At 33.1% G+C, this 22,917-nt stretch overlaps 1 pseudogene; it reads left to right on the top strand.

Annotated features, from left to right (window-relative positions):
• Nucleotides 1–4,040: 4,040 nt before the first annotated feature.
• The window catches only part of LOC101131217 (large ribosomal subunit protein eL14-like), a 160,888-nt pseudogene continuing 142,011 nt past the window's right edge, over nt 4,041–22,917 (top strand).

Raw genomic sequence — 22,917 nt, 5'->3', positions numbered from 1 at the left:
GCGAGATTATTATGGATTCTAAATGCAACATACCTGTGTCATTCAAAGTGGGAAGCTGGGACACAGATACACAGGCTGGCTGCCATGGAATGACTAGCAGATATTGGAGTGAAGCATCTTTAAGCTAAGGAACACCAAGGATTGCAAGAAACCACCGGAAACTAGGAAGAGGCAAAGTAGTCTCCCCTAGAAACTTCAGAGAAAGCAAGACCTTTCTCTCTCATAGAACAAGGACCCTTAAGTTCAGAATTCCAGCCTCAGAATGGTGAGAGGATAAATTTCTGTTGTTTCAAGCTAACACATTTGTAATACTTTGTTATGGCAGCCAAGGAAACTAACACAATTTCTTCTATGTCCTTAAGTTTTGAGAGTGTCCTTATAAAAAGCATATAACTGAGTTTTCTTCTTTTCATCAAGTTTAAAATCTAGGTCCTTAACCATAGCTATAGCCAATTTACAATTTAGCATTATTATTGATATATTTAGATTCATATCTACAATTTTTAGAGCTTTTATCTGATACGCCTACAGTTTGTTGCTTTCTTCCTTTTTAAACTTTTTATACTGTCTTAGTATTTGAATTTCATTTTAAAGCTAAACTAAACTGGCATTTACAGAATACTGTTACTTAATGTTTATGCTGCAAATGGTAGCACTCATTATTCTTTCATTATTAATAATACATTTACTATTTTTACAACAACATAAAGGTCTTTGAAAAGTTACTATATTCTTCCTCTTTATTTCTGTCATATGTTTATATGTATGTACTTATACACATATAACATTTCCAAAATACTAATTATACTAAAGTAAATATTCATTTATATTTATATAATTTTTATCTATTGTAATTTGGTATTTATTTTTTCTGCATTTCTATACTTTTATTTTCTTACTTTTTAAGGATTTTATTTAGTTTAGTAAATGTACGCTGGTTAGGGTATACCACAATTTTTGTTTCATTGAAATTTTTACATTTTCATTTATTTTTGAAGACATATGACATTACAAAATCCTAAGCTGGCACATATTTTATTTCAGTAGTTTGAGAATACTGTTTTATTATTTTCTGGTTTTCAGTGTTTCAGTTGTCAAGTCAGCCATTAGTTTATTTTTATATTTTTAGTAATTTCCCTTTTTTTCTCTCAATACTCTTAAGACTTTTTTCTTTAATACTTTTTATTTTGAGCAGTTTCACCACTAAGGAACTGTTTGAAAATTTTTGAAATACATATTTTTCCATCTGATAGCTTGTAGAATTTACGGTTTTTTTTTTTTAGCTTTGGCAGATTATTTTCCTTTATTTTCTCAAATATTTGAAGCGACTCTTTTATTTATCCTCATATTCCGAGTTTTCAGTTATACTTTAAAAAGTTTCCTCAGGTCTTTAAAGTCTTTTACCCCCTTTTTTTTTTTTTAAGACAGGTCTCACTCTGTTGCCTAGGCTGGAGTGCAGTGGTGCAATCATGGCTCACTGTAGCCTCGATCTCCTGGGCTCAAGAGATCCTCCCACCTCAGCCTCCCAACTAGCTGGACCTACATGCACGCACCGCCACATCCAGTTAAGTGTGTGTGTGTGTGTGTGTATGTGTGTGTGTAGAGATGTGGTTTCGCTATGTTGCCTAGGCTAGTGTCAAACTCCTGAGCTCCAGCAATCTGCTCACCTGGGATTCCCAAAGTGCTGGGATTACAGGTGTGTGTCACTGTGTCCAGTATCTTTTCTGCATTTTTAAAAATTCTTTATCTGTCTCAGTTTTGCTGTGGAAATTTTCTTCTGACCTATTCAATCTACTAATTATCCGTTTAGCTTCTGACCTATTTAATTTAACAATTTTCTATATATCTCTCATAGTTCACTGTTAAAACCATCCAATGAATTCTTAATTTCAGTTACTATATTATTATATATTAAAATTTGTAATAGTTTTTTATACTCTCTAATTCTCTCTTGAAATTCACACCTGGAATTTTATTATCTTGAATATATTAAGAATATTTTCATATAGTGCATCTTTTTGAGATCTCTACCAAAATTGAAAGGGTATTCACCAAGGACAAAAAACAATTTATGCCATTCTAGCTCTTAAATGCTGCTACAGTAGGAAAGGTTCACCTTTTAGCTTTCCCCTATAACAGCAGCCAGTGTCCTCAGGAAAAAGGAGCTCCCAAGTGCAGAACTACTTCTGCCAGAACCTTTCTTCCTCTCTTCTGCTAATTATTTTACAATCTTCTTAGCTTTTATTATTATTATTATTATTATTATTTTAACATGAGGTCTCACTCTGTTGCCCAGGCTAGAGTTCAGTGGCATGATCTTGGCTCACTGAAACCTTGACTTCTGGGCTCAACAATCCTCCCACCTCATCCTCCCAAGTAGCTGAGACTACAGGCATGTGACATGATGCCATTTTGTATTTGTTGTAGAGTCAGGATTTCACCATGTCCAGGCTGGTTTGAACTCCTGGACTAAAGTGATCTGCCCACCTCAGCCTCCCAAAGTGCTGGGATTACAGATGTGAGCCACCGCACTCACTCAGCAATCTTCAATGTTTATAAGCAAATTATTTTAATGTATTTCATCTGGAGCAGGACAGTTGAGGCAAATTACCTAATTTGCATTGAATGAAAGCAGAGTTGCACTTTGATCTGTGTTTCATGACCATATTTATTTTTCTTCCATAAAGTGATTCAACTTTTAGCAAATCATCTGTATTATTCTATTAGTAATGTCATCCACAAATATTACAGACTGTGTGACTTAAGCAATAGAAAGTTATTTACACACAATTCTGGAGGCGGAAAGTCCAGCAGGTTTGATTTCTCCTGGGGCCTCACTTCTTGGCTTTCAGATGTTCATCTTCTTGCTGTATCCTCACATGTCCTTCTCTCTGTGAGAGTGCACCCTTGATGCTTCTCCCACTTTTTATAAGGACAACATTCCAGCTGAATTAGGGTTGTGCTCTTAGGTGCTCATTTTAACCTTAACTAACTCTTTGAGAACCCGTCTCCAACTACAGTCATATTGGGGGTTAGAGATTCTACATATAAGTTTTTGGAGAGCACAATTTATTCCATAACACTATTAAACAAATTATATATTTAACATTGTTTTGCAATGTAACCTTTATTAATTATAAAATTCTCCTTAATGAATTGTAAGCACTCGATCTTGTTCTACTAAGAACAGTAATTTCTCACCAAAAGAGCAATATTTATTTTTTTATAAGTAATGGTATCATACTAGCCTTCTACTTAACTTTGCCCTCTGTGTTTTCATATAAAATGCAAATATAAAATTTTGTGTATATATATATGTAACATATAAAATTATAAAATAAATAAAAATACATAAAATTATGTCTTTTTATAATTAATAAGTGATACTAATGTACTTTTTTCTGGACAATTTTTTTGATAGAGTCTGGTAAGTGAGCACTAAAAGTCCTAAGTTTCCAGGTAAATCCATTGGTATTATAACATGCTACTAATCATATTTATGTTTTAATTAATTAATATTTCTAATAGACACATTGCAATTAAACATATTTAATTGCTTTAAACTGATGAACAGTTTAATGTTTTAATATGTATTTCTGTTGTGTAATGATCAAATCAGGGTAGTTAATATATCCATGACCACATTCATTCTTCATTTCTTTGTGGTGAGAACATTCAAAATCCTCTCTTACAGCTGTTTCGTAATACAGCACTCTGCTGTTACCGTAGTCACTCTACTGTGTATTAGAACACTTAAATATATTCCTTCTATCGTATTGTAATTTTGTACCCATTGACCAGCCTCTCTCCATCCTCCCCTTCTCTCTTCACTCCCTAATCTCTTCTAACCACTCTTATACTGTCGGCTTCTATGATAATAATGACACAGGATACTTTTGGTGCTGCTTCGCTATTGAGAAATCTTCATTGCTGGTGGTGCCTGTGCCCATGCTTCACTTAGGCCTGCTGGGCTCACTCTGCCCACTCAGCCCAGCAAGCTGGAGTCAACTCAAGCTACTGGCCTGGATCCCAGGCCCGCCATGGCTCTGCATTCACCCCATGAATGGTCTGGAGGACACACTGTGACTAGCTTCCACCTTGGGCGTCAGCACCCGGATGAGGTGGATGGAGCGGTTCCCAAAAAACCTGGAGAGGCTAGCAACCATGGCACCCCAAGGGGTGTTACAGCTTTTGCTCTGGGAGTCCCGAGGTCTGAGCCCCCAGGAAGTGTTAGCGCTCTCATTTGTTCCCACTGCCCACAGTTCCGTGAACGGCAGAGTGTGGCGCCCTGTGATTTTTTCACTCCCATATCTTGCCAAGCAGGAGTGAGTGTTACAGATTTATTCACACCTGCTGGTAGATGTGTTTCTTGTCCCACAACCAGGAGGAATGAGGTGTGCAGACACTGGAGAATGAACAAGGCAGAGAAGAATTTTATTGAGTGACAGAAGAGCTCCGAAAATGAGAGGGAACCCAAACTGGGTAGCCCTCTCTGTGAGAGGGGGCCCGAAAGCAGGTAACCACCTGTGAGGCTGGGTTCAGGGCTTTTATGAGCTCAAAGTGGGAGAGTACATGCTGATTGGTCCATGAGCAGGCCTGGTAAAAGCACTATTTGACTAAAAGGCATAGAGGAAGTTCTCACTCTAGTTGTGGGCTCCACCTTGAACTGGCAGCTCAGTTTTCAGGCTTCATGCTGTCTTTGGCTTTAAGTTCAGGTTTTACTGGCAACCCATCCCTGTCTGCCTAGGAATTTTTCTGTCTCCTGCTGCTATCAAAAACTTTTTTTTTTCTTTTTAGATTCCAAATATGAGTGAGATCAAGCAATATTATATTTCTGTGTCTGGTTTATTTCACTTAACATGATATCTTCCAGATTTATTCTATAGTTACAAATGACAGAATTTTCTCCTTTTTAATTGCCAAATTGTATTACTTTGTGTGTATGTATATATATCATTTTGTCATTATTCACTTATTTGTTGTTGGGTATTGATTGGCTGTTTGATTCTATATCTTGGATATTATAAATAATGCTGCAATAAACACTGGAGTGCTGATATCTCTTTAATGTGCTAATATAATTTCCTTTGGATGTATACCCAGTAGTGGTATTTCTGTATCATGTAATAATTCTATTGTTAATTTTTGGAAGAACTTCCCTACTATTTTCCATAATGGATTTAGCATCAAAAGTATGAAAGCATTCCTTGTTTTCTACATCCTTGCCAGCAGTTATTATCTCTTGTCTTTTTGATAATAGACATTCTAACTGCAGTTAGGTGATTTCTCATTGTAGTTTAGTGATGTTGGGCTTTTAAAATATACTGGTTGGCCATTGTATGTTTTCTTTTGAGAAATATTTGAGTTATTTTGGTCAATTTTTAAATGGCTTTTCCTTCTTTTTTTTTTTTTTTTTATGGAGTTTTGCTCTTGTTGCCCAGACTGGAGTGCAGTGGCGTGATCTCAGCTCACCGCACCCTCTGCTTCCCAGGTTCAAGCAATTCTCTTGCCTCAGCCTCCCGAGTAGCTGGGATTATAGGCAAGTGCTACTAAGCCTAGCTAATTTTGTATTTTTAGTAGAGACGGAGTTTCTCCATGTTAGTCAGGCTGATCTCGAACTATTTTGACCTCAAGTGATCCGCCCACCTCAGCCTCCCAAAGTGCTAGGATTACAGGCGTGAGCCACCATGCCCAACCTAAATAGGCAATTTTTAAATTTCTTGCTGTTGAGTTGTTTAAATTCCTTAATAGTCTAGATATTAACCCTTCATCAGAGGTATAATTTTAAAATATTTTATCCCATTATGTAGGTTGTCTCTTCATTCTGTTAATAGTTTCCCATTCTGTACAAACAAAATTTTAGTTAAATGTAATTTAATATAATCCTACTTGTTTATTTTTGGTTCTTTAGTCGGTGCTTCTGAGGTCCTATTTTAGAAACCCTTGCCTGGTCCAGTGTCATAAAACATTTTCCTATTTATTCTAGTAGTTTCATCTTTTTAGGTTTTATACCTAAGTCTTTAATCCATTTGATTTAATTGTTATATATGCTAAGAGGTAGGAGCTAGTCACATTCTACTGTATATGGATATTCAATTTTTCCAGCATGATTTATTGAAGAGACTGGTTAGCAGTAGAGGTCTATTATGGATATTCAGCTTTCTCAGCTCCATTTATTATAGAGGCTATTTTTTCCTTGATGTGTGTTTTTGGAAACTTGGTCAAAAATCAGTTTGACTTAAATGTGTGGATTTATTTCTGAGTTCTCTATCTGTTCTTTTATCTTTTTTGTTTCTGTATCTACTGTAATTTTCTTCTTTTTGGTTATCATGGGGTTAATAAACAGTTTTATAGAATTAGATTATTTCAGCTATTAATAACTTAATTTTGGGCGGAAAAAATATTCTAGACTTTTCTCCTCCCACACACGATTTATATTTTTGTTTTCTTAATTTACTTCTTTATCTATTGTGTGTTCCTCAGGCACTAATTGTAGCTGTTGTTTTGACCACTTTGATTTTAAACCTTTATACTAGAGGATTCAGAGATTTACATATCACCAGTACACTAGTGGGGTATTCTGAACCTGATTTATAAATTTACCTGTACTGGTGAGTTTTATACTTTTCTGTGTTTTCATTATAGCAATTATTATCCTTTGTCTCCCTTTATAGCACTTCCTGAATAAATGATTTCAATCTCTTCTCTCCTGCAACGTTTTGGCTAGGAAATTTGCTGATTGTCTAATGTGAATTATCTTACATGCAACCTGATGCTTTTTTATTGCAGCTTTTAGGCTTTTAGAATTCTCTCTTATCTTTAACTTTTGAAAAGTTGATTGCAGTGTGCCTTGTAGAAGATCTTTATAGGTTGGATTTCACTGGATATTTTTAAGTTTCCAAAATCTGAATGTCAGTAAATATCTGTTTTAATACTTGGACATTTTTCATTTATTATTTTTTTCCTTAAATAGGTTTTCTGTGCCTTTCTTCATATCTTCTCTCTTTGGCACTTCTATAATGTAATATTTGTTTGCTTAATGTTGTTACATATGTCCTGTGGGCTTTCTTCAGTCTTCTTTTATTCTTCCTTTATTTTGTCTCCTCTAATTTCTAAATTTTGTATCATCAGTAATTATCTACATATTCAGAATTTATTTTTCCTTTATGATTCTTATTTGAATAAGGGAGAACCATGAGGTTGATAAGTGTGAGTTGTAGCAAATATAAATCTACCCTGGGTCTAGAAAGCAACACAATTCTAATAGCAACAATCATTCCTAGTGCCAAAATATTGGTTTCTAATACCATTCTCTAATAAAAGAAACTAGAATTTATTTGAATAAAGGGTTGATTCAAGGACTAGAGCAGGAAATATACAAGAGAGGTTTGGAGTACCTCGTAATGCCAAAAAATAAGAAAGTACCATAAAACAAGCAAAATAAAACAAGTCATAGTGATGGACATATCTGAAAGGGGCACAACTGAAAGCCAACTGAAAGAGCTTCCAATGGCCAAAGCTGAAACAATTTGAGCACCAAAATGGTTTTAGATTATAACCCAAAGTATCAATATCCTAAAGTCCATATTGACATAAACACATGCTTGAATGATAAATATATAGGAACAAGATACAAATGCCTTATGCACAATAATTGAAAATAATTTATGTACACCATCTAACCTGTGAAGAGGTGGCATACCACTATTCATTTTTTACATGTAGGCTGCTATACAGAATGACTTTTTCCAAAAAGTACAATGTAGGAAAAGAGGAAGAAAATAATAACTTTATTACAGAGAAATCTGACAAATATGACCCAGATAGGTGATTAAGGTTAATTTCAAAAGTGAAAGTCATCATGACGGTATATCCCCTTGATATGTTGTGAAGAAAATGTCACTCTAACTCTGTAGCCTCCTCCTAAAAATCCATAACCACAATCTAATCATGAAATAACAAAAACCAACAGATAATTCCAAATTGAGGGACATTCTAAAAACTTTCTGACTGGTATTCCTCAAAACTGTCAAGGTAATTAAATCCAAGAAAGTCTGAGAAACTATCTAAGGAGATATAATAATTAAATGCAAAGTAACAACCTGTATGATATTTTGGAACAGAATGAGAATATTGGATAAAACTAAGGAGTCTAAATAAAGCTGGAACTTAGTTAATGAATATATCAATATTTTTTCATTTAGTTCATTCAATTCTGGGAGATGTACAATTACAATATAAGATTCTAATAATAGGGGAAAATAGTGTGGGATATAATGGTATTCTCTGTACCAGCATCATAATTATGCTGAAAATCTAAAACTATTCTAAAATAAAAATGATAATTTAAAAAATCAATACCAACTTTAGCAATGCAATTTTTCAAGCAAAATTTGATTTCAAATTCAAACACATTATATTCTTATTTTGGCTATGTAAAATTTCTACTATTGATGCTTCAATTTTATAGTTGAGATAACTGCAGCACAAACCCATAAAGTACGACTTGGGAACTCACATTTTCAACCACTACCTTTCACTTCTTCTCATTCATTGCATAAACTATTCACACACACACACACACACACACACACACACACACACACACGCATTTTTCTTAGTCATTAGAATCTAGTCAAGGACAGACATCAGCTGTTTCATTAAAAATAGGACGTAAACTAGGACTTATATATAGTTGTAATTAAGAAAATCACAATACAGTGGAAAGAGGTTCTCTTGACAAGTTATTTACTTAAAGATGAAATGCAAGGATGGTTCAACATATGAAAGTCAATCAGGGCAATACACTGTGTTAACAGAGTGATGGACAACAACCATATGGCCATCTCAATTGATGCAGAAAAAAGCATTTGATGGTATTTATGATAAAAATGTTCAATAAACTAGGAAAAAAAGAGTTTCAAAAAATAAAGCTGTATATGAAAAGCTCACAGGTGACATCATACTTAATTATGAAAGACTAAAAGCTTTACCCTTTCATGACAAAAAGCTCTCAAAAAACTACAAATGGAAACTTCTTTAACATAATAAAAGCCATATATGAAACACCTATAGCTATAATCATACTAAATGGTGAAAAACTAATGCTTTATTATGAGGAGCAAGGTGAGGATGTCCACGCTTGCCACTTCTATTCAACATGGTACTGAATGTCCCAGCCAGAGCAATGGTAAAGGAAAAGAATTAAAAGACATTCAATTTGGAAAGTGAGAAGTAACATTAGCTCTGTTTGAAGATGATATGATCCTATATGTAGAAACCACAAGGATCCTATTTAAAAAAATCATAAAATCCAATCATTAATTTCAGCAAAATTCTTGGACATAATATCAACATGCAATTATCAGTTGCATTTCTATACACTAAGACTAAGCAACCCAAAAAGATAAGTAAGGAAACAATCTACAACAGCATCAAAAAGAGTCATACTTAGGAATAAACTAAAAAAGTGAGACTTATACACTGAAAACTACAAATCATTGTTAAAATGAATCAAAGATGATACAAATAAAGGGAAAAACATCTCATGTTTATGGGTTGGAAGACTTCATAGTGTTAAGATCCCTATATTACCCAAAGTGATCTTAAAATTCAATGCAACTTTTATCAAAACATCAAAGCCATTTTTTTCAAAAGTTAAAATTCATATAGCATCTTTAAAAAAATTTTGAAAAAGGATAAAATTGGAGACTTTACCCCTCCTGGTTTGAAAACACACTACAAAGAAACAGTAATCAAGACTATGTAGTACTGGCAAAAAGGCAGATTGTATAGTCCAATGGAACATGATAGAAAGCCTAGAAATAAATGCTTGCACAAATAATATATAGACAAGGGTGCTGAGACTGCACAGCAGAAAAAGGAGAGCCTCTCCAATAAATGGTGTTGAGAAAACTGAATATCTACATGTAAAAGAATGAAGTTGGACCCTTATTTTGTTTGCATCACATACAATGTTAACTCAAAATATATTACATATATAAATGTAAGACCTAAAACTATGAAACTCCTAGAAACAAACAGAGGGAGAAAGCTTCAGAGAATTGGATTTGTCAATGTATTCTTGGATATTATACTAAATGGACAGTTAACAAAAGTCAAAATAGAAAAAAGGAACTTTATCAAATACATAATCATTTGCATATCAAAGGAAAAATAAACAGTGAAAAAACAACCTAAATCAGAAGAGAAAATATTCTCGAATAATATATAAAAAGGAGTTAATATTCAGAATATCTAAGCAACTTCTACAACTCAGCAACAACAAAATAACAAATAACCCAATTAAAAAATGGGCAAAGGATTTGAATACACATTTCTTTAAATAAAATATTCAAGTGGCCAACAAGCATATAAAAAGATCCTAACATCACCAATCATAAGAGAAACAACTGTGAGCTATTATTTCATATATATTAGGGTGGTCACTATCAAAAGAAGAGAAAATATCAAGTGTTAACAAGGAAGAAAGAAATTGAAACACTTTGGCGCTATTTACAGGAATGTAAAATGGCACAGCCATTATGAAAAACAATCTGGAGTTTCCTCAAAAATTAAAAAATAAAATGACAATGTGATTCAGCAGTCTCATTTCTGTGTACATATCCAAAAGAACTGAAAGTAGTATCTTGAAGAGGTATTTGCACACCATGTTTATTGCAGCATAATTTACAGTAGCTAAGATGTTAAAGCAACACAAATTTCCACCAACAAATCAGTAAAGAAAATGTAGGGGGTGTGTGTGTGCATATATACATATATATATATGTATATATACACACACACAAAATAATATTTTGCAGGCTTAAAAAAGAAGGAAATGGTGTCACATACTACAACATGGATGAATCTCAAAGACATTATGCTAAGTGAAATTAACCAGTCAAAAAAGAAGAAATATTGCATAAATCTGTGCATATAAATCTATGCATATAAAGAAATCAAATTTTTAAAACAGAAAGAAAGTAGTTGCCAAGAGCTGGGGTGTGTTGGGAGGGAAAATTAGCATTTAATGAGTACAGAGTTTTAGTATTGAGAGAGAAAAAATTCTTGAGTTCTGTTGCAAGGAAATGTGAATATATTTAACACTACTGAAGTGTACACATAAAATATTTGATATGATAAATTTAATATTATATGGTTTTTACAACAATAAAAAATTCTTTTAACGTGACTGGTTTTACTGCGCTGGGGGAATTATCCCTTTTTAAGAGAGGAAAACAAACACAGGGAGAGGAAATCATTTAAATGATTTAACTACAATTGATGATACAATTGATGAATTTTAATTATAAGGCAGCAAAAAATTGTAACTCATATCTGGATAGTCAGTTCATACTGCATAAAATAAAGATTTTAGTATTTCTAAAGAATTAAGTTACAAAATCAACTTCATTAATTTAATTATCAGCTCAAATGCCACCTCCTCAGAGAGATTGTCCTTAACATCCATTTTGAAGCAGCCCCACTTACTACACTATCCCACTCTATTTTATTTTCATCTGAATACTTAAAGTGGATTATTTATTTATTTTTAGTTTATACTCTCTCACCAGCCCATAAGTTCCATGTAAGTAGAAACCTTGTCTGACTTATCTTCATATTTTTAATATATAGACTAGAATTTGCCATATGATGAGTATTCCATAAATATTCGTGAAATAAGTAATTTTAACCTATACAAAATAGATAATAGGATGTTTTTTCTTGCCTTTCTTTACCTATTATGTGGGTTGTAGATTCACCTAAATCATCCCTTCAAGAATGTTGATAGTTTCGATTTTAATATTAGTTCTGCTTAAGAAAATATAGATGTATGCAGAAAGGGTCACTTCAGCTTCATGAGGTACTGCCAGGGTGACCCTTAGTTTTGATCTCTATTTTCAGTTGTTTGGCAGAGACTGAGTTGCCAGACAGTATCCATACTTCCCTTCTCATTCACAAGATATCTCAACTGGATTTAGGTTAGAAATACATCTAACTAGAAATTTTTTTTTTCCCCTAGACTTCCTTGCAGCTAGGTATGAACAGGTGACTAAATTCTGCTTAATGAGAGATAAAAAGAGATGTCCTTGGACTCTCTGGGAAGGAATCTGTTTAGCTTCTTAATGTTTAAACTTAGATAAATGACTTTAACCTTTTCTTTATTCCTAATGTAAGCATTCAAAGCCACAAATTTCTCTCTAAACATTGATTTTGCAGAATCTCACACATTTCAATGTGTTTTATTTTCACTATCCACATTCATTTTCCATGTCTCCTTTGGGTAATCACTTTTATTCAATTTGACTGATCTCTATCAAAGTCAGTGACTCTCCATCATAAAAGACATTAATCTAATACTGAATCAAATGTGTACTGCTTTAGTGAAAAACATTTTGACCCAAGTTATATTCAAATTTAGTGTCATGAAAACTTCAAACCTTTCTCCCTATCAGGAGCAGGCTTTAAAATATGCCAAAATATATTCTTGTCAGTAATGAATTATGCAAAGCTAAAATATAATTTTTAGAATTTACTAAGACAGATTTAAATTGCAATGGAGGAACACACAAAGATTTGGGGATTAAAAATCTCTTTTTGGTTACAATGAGTCTGCAAGAAGATTGTAAGTCTACATATGAATCTGTGCCCTGTCAGTGTTTTATGTCAGTAAAATTATTTTGCCTGAAGCTTTCCTCTAGCTGAAAGTTTTAAAAGAAATTTCATCTGGCCAGTTGCTTTAAAAGAGAAATGTTACAGTTAAGCTAGATGATTAGTAAAAAACACCCTCAAAAATCTTTGAGAATCTTATGAAATAGAAGTTTTTATTGCATTTTAAGTTTACTGTAACTGATGTAAGATACATACGGCTTTAAAACTATTGCCAACATAGAAAATCATGTTGAAAAGTTATCTCATTTGAGAACATACATGCTTAATTAAATGTATTTTAAAAATGCTTAAGATGTTGTTAGTAGGAATAAGATGGCAGTAGTTTAAGGCAGCTAAATCCGCATCTAATTAATAAAAAATAAATTGCTTAATTCTAAAATCAAGTGATCTAGAAATGAAATGATACTTGCTATTTAGCGTGGATATCAGAAGAAATGTACAAATCTGTAAAAGGCAATGACTTCTATAAAACAGAACTGAGGACTAGGCCAGAAGACTTTTTAAAATTCTAAGTTTTAAAATACCTGCTCAATGGTATTTTCAAAATATGTGCAGGTTTTACCTTAATAGAACTTGAAAAGGAAAATTTTAAACGTTTTCAAACGTTTGTATTTCGTCAACAGAAGGATTTTATAAAAAAATTTGGAGATGTGTATACAATTAACAATTTATCAGAACTACAATACCAAATTACTCCGCATATGAATAATAAATATTGAATTATTTTATACAATCGATTTGAAGAAAACTAAAAAGAAAAACGAATCACATTTGATAGGGAAAGTAATTGTTAGAAAAGGTGAGTCTTAGGTGATTTCTCTATGCCATTGTTTAGACTATGTCAGACCACATGATCAATAGTCAAGTCATTGAAATTTACAATATCATATATCACTAAAAGCATTTACCCTTCTCCCAAGATTCCCTAGGGAAGTATCTGTCAAAGCAATGAGAAGTACATGAGCACAGAGGAGATTCAGGACATTGGAGCAAAGAGAAAGAACACATATAACAGGAGCAAACTGTCAAAGTATCCAGCTCTGGAAAAATCAAAATTTTCATTAGGAGACTAAAATAAAATGACCCTCTCTCTGCATAAAAGCATACATGCCAAAAACACTTTGTGTTGTCTAATACAGTGTAATTATATACCACTTTATATACACATGCACACTCTCTTTAAGTTTTATAATTCAAAATTGTTTGCATTTTAAAAATGTGCTTTAAGTGTTTTATGTTATTAAAATATACTACCAAAGGTGTGTAATCACATTATGTATAAATGTGCCATTATGAAGTTGCATTATTTTTGTTTGTAAAGCAAGACATTATACAGATTAATTTCGCTAGTGTTTCATGTCTCTGAACATAGGTTTATATTAGGATTTTATTTAATTATTTATTTATTTTGAGATGAGGTCTCACTCTGTTGCCCAGGTTGAAGTGCAGTGGCACGATCTCGGCTCACTGCAACCTCTGCCTACCCAGTAGCTGGGACTACAGGTGTGAGACACCATGGCCGGCTAATTTTCATATTTTTAGTAGAGACAGGGTTTCACCATGTTAGCCAGTCTGGTCTCACACTCCTGACCTCAGGTGATCTGCCCGCTTCGGTCTCCCAAAATGCTGGGATTATAGGTGTGAGTCACTGCACCCAGCTTAATAAGGCTTTTAATATCTTAAAGTAGCAGCCATTTTTTTATATCAGAATAAAAATAAATAGAAATATATTTTATACTTTTCAGTGACTGTCAAATGTGGAGGTAAATTCTGAAAATATAAGCCATCAATAATGTAATTAAATGTTGAGATTATTTGATGTTACAGTATTGTGTATTTTAACTAATATTACAACTTGAACATTTCCATATGCTAAATTATACAAATTATGCATATTATTTAAGTTTATTTTCAAATACTAATACCAACATTAGTTAACATTTACACTACTAAATTGAGTTTAAGATTTCTTTGCAGTTTATTTTTTTCCTGTAGAATATATTCTAAATACTGATGTGTATGCTAAATATTGTGCTTTAAAACCATTTGAAATGATTTTTTTAAGTTGAGATATGTCACCAACTTGAAAAAAATTAGGTTTATTTGTTTAGGCTTGTTTTTAAATTCTAGTTTTTGCCTTTTTAAAATTAATTTTGCCCTTCAAATGTGTATTTTGAAAATATGTCTTCAAATCAGTTTAGAAAATCACACTTTCATGTCTGTCATTTCCACGTGTTTTCTATTACTGTCACCTTTTTTTTTCTTTCTTGTATGTGTTTCCTGCTACAAAAATAAGCAAGGGGGCTTATGTATGCATTTGTATGTACATGTATATATAAATACTCCAAAGTTCACATAAAAAGCAAAGTTTTGTACTAATGGTAGAATTCCAAAATATCTTCTGATATTAAAAGTAAATCCTGAAAATCATTGTATTATATAATACAATTTTTTTTTACATTTTATGGCATAGTATCCCATTCAGTAAATACATTATAGTTCAGTGGGATCTATAACAATGAATATTGGATTAGTTTTACTCTTGCAATTTCTGTAAATAATATAATGGTCATGCATTGTTTCAAATGTTGCCATTGTATTTTTTAATAGATTCTCTGTACTGGGATTGTCAAAGGATAAATATTATAATATGTCCTTTCTTTCATAAGTATTGTTTAATTTATAATTTGCATCAGCAGTATATGAGAGAGCCCTATGTCCTGTAAGTTCACAAGGAGTGGTGATATTGAACTTTAAGTTTTGTTAATCCAATAAGTAGGAAATTTAATCTATTGTGATTCACTTTATACTAAGAAACATTTCATTTCTTCATCCATGAACACATTGTTCAATAGGTCATAAATTGTTTTCCATTTTCTACCTTTTTTTGGCATTTATTTATTCTCATGTTCTTTATATGTTAAGAAGTTCAGCCCCTAACTGTTTTGTTTTGTACCTATTAACCATCCCACCTCTCATCCAGCCCTGACCCCAACCCCCAACTTTCGCCCCCTGCAACCTCTGGTAACTATCCTTCTACTCTTTATGTCCACGAGTTCAATTATTTTGGCTTTTAGATTCCACAAATAAGTGAGAACATGCAATGTTTGTCTTTCTGTGCCTGGCTTATTTCACTTAGATTATGACGCACAAATTAAAGTTTATTAATTTTCTTTCCCCCTTTTTAAAATTAATTCTTCATTCTGAATTCAGAAGTTTAAGAAATTTTCTTCTGTTTCAAGTCACAAAAGAAATGATCCTTCATCCTATGATTTCTCCAAAATTATCCTGTTCACTCTTGAAACATAACTCTAATTGGTGATGCATTGTTCTATACTCTTATTTTTCTGTCTCCTGCATGAGACTAACAGGTGCTGAAAGACAGGGAATATTATATGCAACTTTCTATCTCAACATAGTATCAAACTCAGAATGTACAGTAGGGTAGAAGTAAATAAATAGTTTAATGGGTGTTTGAATGAGTAAAAGAATTCGATTAAGTATCAGCTCAATAAAAACATCCTTCTGTAAAATCAACAGAAAGAACAAGTCTGCACATCTAACACCTACTGGAATTAATTAAATCCTAAAACAAATTAACAAATTTAACTAGCACATATATTTATTTATATGTGTGTTATTTTGTACCACATTTCAATGAGCTATTATAAGAACTTCATAGAAAAAGCTACCATTTTTTTGTTTCCTTGATTCTAGTGAATAAACCATTTCTGATTTCAATTAGAGGTTTCTTGGAAGACCTCTGCATCTGTAACATAAGTGTTCTAAGCACACAACTGGGGAAGGGTGGGATGAAGAATCAAGGAAAAACATGTATTCTTCAAAGTAGAAAGTAATTTATCTGAAAAGAGAAATAACAGGAACTGGTCACTTGGCTCAGAAAAGCTGATTCTGAAATTTCATATATAATGATGGGTAACTCTAGGAAAAACAGAAAGGAAAGAAGAAATTAAAGTAGCCAGATGTCATAAAAATTCCATCAAGATTATCCACATTTGGAAAGTCAGAAGATTAGTAAACAGTTCTATAAACATTGTCTTTCAAAAACAGTAATCTGGGATTCAACCATAAAATTAGAGGAGAGCTTGCATCACTAGTCTCTTAAGACTGAACTGGCAAGCTCTCATTTTCTTCTTAATAAAGCAAAACAACAACTATACACATAGATATATACATGTGTTTGTGTGTGTATGGTGTGTTTCTCCAGTGCACAATTTTCTGAAGTGCGAATAAACATATGAACTGTGGTTTGGGTTTCCAGTTGCAAACATTAGAAGAGTAGTTCTGGGCCAATTTGTCATCACAATGACCTGTGTTCTTTGTAAAATTACACAGCACTAATCTATTTTTGCTGATTATGTTATTACTATTGTGGCAGATATGTATACATAGCTAGAGTGTTTTTCTGAGTTACTTTTATTAAACGATGTTAAAATAATAAAATTATTAGTTCCTAGATTTCCTACATGTTTTTGAAAAACTATATAATGTACTGGTTTTTTGATTGTTTGTTTTTTGGAGACAGACGATCGCTCTGTCGCCCAGGCTGGAGTGCAATGGCGTGATCTTGGCTCACTGCAACCTCCACCTCCTGAGTTCAAGCAATTCTCCTGCCTCAGCCTCTCGAGTAGCTGAGACTACAGGCACACACCACCACACTGGCTAATTTTTTGTATTTAATAGAGCCGAATTTTCACCGTGTTGCCCAGGCTCCTCTTGAACTCCTGAGCTCAGGCAATCCGCACACTTCGGCCTCCCAAAGTGCTGGGATTACAGGCATTAACCACCGCACTCAGCTATGTACTGTTAATATGATAGACTTTGAAGTAAAACATATTTTGATTGAAACCCCTGCTTTAAAATCTGCTAGCAGCAAGAACAGCAAGTTGCTTTCATTCCCTAAGTCTCGATTCTAAGGGAGAATAATGTATTTTTTCTGTTCTACTTGTTTTTGCCTGGTAGAAAGTAAGGGCTCAGTAAATGTTATCGATGTTTAATTATGTTGGCTGGAGATATATATATACACACACACACACACACACACACACACACACATAGAGAGAGAGAGAGAGAAAGAGAGAGAGAGAGAGACAGAGTTTCACTCTTGTTGCTCAGGATGGAGTGCAGTGGCACGATCTTGGCTCACCTCAACCTCTGCCTCCTGGGTTCAAGCGATTCTCCTGTCTCAGCCTCCCGAGTAGCTGGGATTAAGACATGCGCCACCATGCCCAGCTAATTTTGTATTTTTAGTAGAGATGGGGTTTCTCCATGTTGGTTAGGCTGGCCTCGAACTTCTGACCGCAGGTGATCTGCCCACCTCGGCCTCCCAAAGTGCTGGGATTACAGGCATGAGCCACCATGCCCAGCCTGTCTGGGTATTTTTATAACACACATTTGAATTTATTCTATAGAATACACAAATAATTCACACATACACACTCTTTTACATTTGCTAAAACCAAATACATGAATAGAGATTAAGTTTATTCTACATGTACAAAATTTTTATGCCATATTAATTTGAAATTTAAGAATGGATTCAAATGAATATAAAGATAATTTTGCTTCTGTAACGCTTATAATCCAACTGATTATACAAGTGGCATTGTCTAAAATATGGCTCACATAGACTTATTATTTCAAAGGATCTTTTTGGAGATCTTTTGATATAACCAGTTCATTTAAAATGAATGTTTCTATAAAACAAATGATTAATAAAATGAAATAAAATTGTGTGATGGCATATTTCTATTAATGCCAATGACTCTACCCAAACTAATAGTTAATATTTTTGGTCTCTAAATAAGCAGCTTTAAATATACTCACAAAGCAAGGAAGAGAGAGTAATAGATTATATTGAAGAAAGGGCAAATTAGTGGAAAAAGGAAGGAGAGAAGCACAACCACTTAGACTTAGGGCAATTTGATCACCTTAGGCTATAGATCTCTGGTTCTATTTTTCCCAGATAACACGAGAATACCTTCCTTTTAGAGCTAGAACGTAATGAGTGAAGGGCCATTTGAAGCCTTTCAGTAAAGCTTGTTGCTTCCCAATTCCAGTTGCATCCACGTAGATACTCATCTATCATGTTCTTAAAGTTCGACATTTCTTTCAACAATAGCAAGAAAGGGATAAATAATTTTCTATATCCATCAATAAGTGAAAAGTGACCTTGGATATCTAAACTTAGCTATTTTAGAAGACAATTTTGATTAAAAAAAACTTGGCCTGTGTGAGTCAAGTCATTTCCAAATAAAACAGTAGTCTAATGATTTTTAAAACATTAAAATGTCAGTGATGTTCCATCCACTAATATCATCTAAAATTTAGCATTTTAAGAGTTAAGTGGAGACCCAAAACTTGATAGTACTTACTGTATTCATGATAGTATTGTAAACTGGCAGATTTCATAAAACTATTTAATCATTCTTTGTTTCAAGTGAAATTTAACGTCTTTTAGAAATTTAATGTCTTTAACCATAGAAGTTTACCCTAAACACTATGAATACCTTCAGATCAGGCAACAATAGAAAGTGGAGCCTACTTGAAGGGAAAGGCTGGGAGGAGGGTGAGCATGAAAAAACTACCTATCAGGTACTATGCTTATTACCTGGGTGACAAAATAATCCATACACCAAACTCTCATAACAGACAATTTACCCATGTAACAATTCTGCAGATGTACCCACTGCACGAAAAAAAAAAAGAAAAGAAAGAATACTTTTAGATCTACAGAATGAGAATTCCATGTAAAAAGACAGTAAGGGATTAACTTAATTCTGACTATCTTAATTTAAATCCACAAATTTTGAAAATAAACATTCACCTGCATGCATCAATTACACATACACAATGTGTGTACGTGTGCATGCCTTTTATTGATTAAAAAATAATTTCTAGGAATGTGACTACACTGAATTTTACTAATAGGAGTTTTGGTGGATGGAAAAAAGGATAGATTTTGTAATCAAACAGATACTGATTTTGATTTCAATTATTCATCTTACAACCCATTGGAGAGTTAACTTGGACATTTAGATTACTATGGGCAATAATATGATGTGCACGATAGATTTTGATTCCTAACAACATAAAAAGAAATAGAAATCCTGAGATAAACATTCATTTTTAAGCTATTTCTCTTATATATCTTCTCTATTTTTAATATGGCCTTGCTGATATACCTTGGAGAAGATAAATGACAGATTCTTCCTCTTTTAGCACTATGTAGGAATCATAAAAGTATCCAAGAAAGATTTTGTGTGTCTTTGTGCTTGAAAGTAATCATTATTAGTGATAAAATTTCAAATGTCTTATAAATCCCTCAAAACATTTGGATTGAAAGGGATTGTTTAGAGTTAAATAATATTGTGAATGCTAATTTTGTTATCTGTTATTTTTTTCATGATAACTCACTACTCCATGATAATGTCTTCTCAGATTTATACTCAAATGTACTCAGTGCCATGAGATAGCAACTCATTTTCTTTAGACATATTTGTTTCCATGTAACAAATTTATGTGAAACTGAATTGTATATGAATTCAGAATATGTCAGAAGTTGGATAATTCAAATATTTTGCAACACCTACTCATGCAGATGGCAGGATATTGGTTTTTTGTGACAATAAAATGTGGGCCTGATTTGACTCAAAGGTATTACTTTGCTGCATATTTGTATATCCTGCCGTCACAGAAGCACAGTGTTTAAAATAGAGTTTTTCAAGTATTTGTTTTGCTGTCTTCTTTCAGTAACGTGATCAAAACAGTGGAATGTTGAAGTTTTGAAAGGAAGATAGGTCATCCAGAATTTTTATTAGACATACTAAATATAGATGACTGAATCATGTATGAAAGTATTTTTTTTTCCATTTCAAGCATCACATTTGAATGCAAATAAATTTCCTGGAAGTCATTATTTCATTCAATAAAAGGCCAACCTACAGAATTGGCTCTCTAAGGAAGGCACTGATGAATAAAAATTATGTAGGTATATTTTACCTTTCGTCATTTTTTCATCAAGCAATTAAGGTGTTTGTATTATACACAGAACACTGAGCTATGTTCTTTGGAGCTACAATGGAGGACACACAGTAATCCCTGGAGTCACTCATGCTGGTTAAACTCTGTCAATGGACTCCTAAAGTGCTTATTTAATCTTGGCAAAAAAAAAAAAAGAAGAACAAAAGAAAAAAAAAACAGACAATTGAAGCTGAAAATGATATTTCCCATACTTAAAGAATTAACTCTGATAAGAAGAGAGAAAAACTAATGATTCAAAAGGAGAATTTCCTTTTTATTCTCTTTCTACAGATGATTTTCTGTATCATTTCAAACCACATTAGTAAACTTAGGAGTATATAGAAGAACATATTTGAAGATCTGTTTAGTCCAGTGGTTATCAGTTTAGAATGAAATTTTAAAAAGAAATTATAGACATTCAGAATCAGAAATTTTATGCACATCATTATTTTGATTATGTAGAAGATAGTCAATTACTTACTAAACTTAGCCACATTGAGATTCATTATCTGCATTAACAACATTATAGGTATCTTAAAAATGTCCATCATTCATTACATAGATAACTAATTGCTATGCAATCACACAATAAAATTCCCTGAGCTGGTTCAACTGGGGCTTCAAAAGAGCATGAATACTGTAACTTTTTAAAAATGAGCAACGATATGACAATTTTGCAGTAGTATGCATAGTACTGTTCAACAGTATTTTCAATTCTCTGCATATTTGAGTATAGGGTTGCCAGATAATACACAGGACACTCAATTACATTATAGACAGTGATCAGTATTTTATTAAAAATATTTTTTTAAATATTGCATGGTGTACAATTATATTACAATTATTCATTTTGTATCTAAAATTTGAATTTAACTGGGCATCCTGTATTTGTGAAATGTGACACTTGTATTTGGCAGTGACTTCAATTTTCTTCTACTTTGAGGTTGGATGTCATTATTTGACTCAATTTGTCCATTTGAATGTGTTTCACTTATCTGGGAGATCTATCTCAGGCAATCAATTGATGAAGAATTCATGTCCCAGAGAACTCCTTTCCTGACCCAGCATCATGGAATTATAAGATGTTGTAAGGGTGAATGCTAGTCACACTTACATGATAGCTGTCCAAGAAAGTTTCCCAGTATTGCTACAGATTTGGAGTGGTAAGAAATATGATAAGCCATTGTTTTTACTTTTGTTTTTGTTTTGTATCCTTACACTAAAGTTTAGGGGTTGCTTGTTAACACAGCATTATCTAGATTATTCTGACTGATAAAGTTGGGAACCACTGGGATTCTAGGAAAATGTAGAAGAATTTTTGTCATCATTAAAATTTCACTTGATTTTCATGATCCTAAATTTAACGCAGCAGTGGTAATGGTGTTTGCATGTGTGCATGTGTGCTCATGTGCACATGCCTGCACATGTGTTTTATTTTATTTACTGCATTAGTTTTTTTTTCTCATGCTACTAATAAAGACATACCAGAGAGTGAGTAATTTATAAAGGAAAGAGGTTTAATTGACTCACAGTTCCAGATGGATGAGGAGGCCTCACAATCATGGTGCAAGGAAAATGAGAAGCAAAGTCACATATTATATGGTGGCAGGCAAGAGAGCGTGTGCAGGGGAGCTCGCCTTTATAAAACCATTAGATCTTGTGAGACTTACTCACTATCATAAAACAGAGTGGGAAAGACCTGCCCCCATGATTCAATTACCTCCCACTGGGTCCTTCTCTCAACATATGGGAATTATGGAAGCTACAATTCATGATGACATTTGGGTGGAGATAGAGCCAAACCATATAATTTACCTTAGTCTGAGTTGAGATTTTTTCCAGTTAAGTGTCATAGGAAGAGAGGCAATGATGCTGAAGGTAATTGTGAAGACATGATTGCAATGAAAGAATGCAGAGTCAAAGCTGAGAGTGAGGAGGGAGGAAATGTTAGGGACAGTGAAGCAGATAGAGAAGTCAATAAACTGATGTCCTGGGTGGAGCCAAAAATGTTAAAAAAAGTTTATGAAATAATCCTTAATCTACCAGAGCTTCTGATATAGGGTAGAAAATATCAGTTTTTTAAAAAATTCTGACTAATAGTGTTATTTGAATTAATTGAATAGAAGATGGAAAAAATATGACCTGGTTATTTTATGATACAGTAATGACTGAAAATATGTCCTGAAAATAAAGATAAAA

The sequence above is a fragment of the Gorilla gorilla genome, chromosome 4, assembly GCF_029281585.2.
Source record: "Gorilla gorilla gorilla isolate KB3781 chromosome 4, NHGRI_mGorGor1-v2.1_pri, whole genome shotgun sequence".
Classification (NCBI taxonomy): Eukaryota; Metazoa; Chordata; class Mammalia; order Primates; family Hominidae; genus Gorilla; species Gorilla gorilla.
The sequence above is the reverse complement of the archived record's forward strand: the minus strand, read 5'-3'. Positions and strand labels throughout refer to the sequence as shown.